The sequence below is a fragment of the Penaeus monodon genome, chromosome 32, assembly GCF_015228065.2.
Source record: "Penaeus monodon isolate SGIC_2016 chromosome 32, NSTDA_Pmon_1, whole genome shotgun sequence".
Lineage (NCBI taxonomy): Eukaryota > Metazoa > Arthropoda > Malacostraca > Decapoda > Penaeidae > Penaeus > Penaeus monodon.
Window position 1 is genome coordinate 27,625,146 of NC_051417.1, and position 653 is coordinate 27,625,798.

The 653-nt window shown below is 53.8% G+C and overlaps 1 protein-coding gene across 1 annotated transcript in view; it reads right to left on the reverse strand.

The window, feature by feature from the left end:
* Positions 1-653, reverse strand: part of LOC119593779 — a gene marked incomplete in the record, with an annotated part of 15,242 nt that overhangs the window by 11,761 nt on the left and 2,828 nt on the right.

Genomic DNA, 653 nt, shown 5'->3' on the forward strand with positions numbered 1-653 from the left:
ACGCGCCCTCTGATATCACAAGCGCATCTTCCTCGTCTCATCTCACTCAGACGCTCTTCCTTTAGAAATTCATTTCTTCTCCCCCCCCCTTTCTCCCTCTCTTCCTTCTCCCTTAGTCTTTCCTCTCCTTCCCCTCTCGTCCCCCCCCCCCTTGTTCTCGCTCTTCCTCCTCCTCCCCATTCTCCCCTCACCCTCCTCCTCCTTCCCCTCCCTCCTCCCCGTGCAGCTAGTCTTTCCAATCTCCCCTATTCCCCTCTGCTCTCCCCCCTTCCCCTTATCCCCCCCATGCCCCCCCTTTGCCCCCACCCTTCCTGAGCCTTCTGTTTCCCCCTTATCTTCCCCTTTCCTCCCTTAACACTCCTAATCATTTTTTTTTTATCTCCTTGGTTTCCCCATTTTCCTTACCTTTAAACCACCCTTTCTCCCCTTCACCCCTAACCTTTCCCCCTATTCCCCTAACCCTTCCTTTCCCTTATTCCCCTTAACCACCCTTTCCCCCTCTCTCCCCTCCTCCTCCCCTCTCCCCTCCTCCTCCCCCATCCACGTTATACCCGACACTTTCCCAGACAATTTATCCATTTTTGCCTCGTTGTTCTTGCGCCTCGTTAAGCCGGCTTTGTAATTAGTGGTTTCGATAATCATGTGACGGGGTA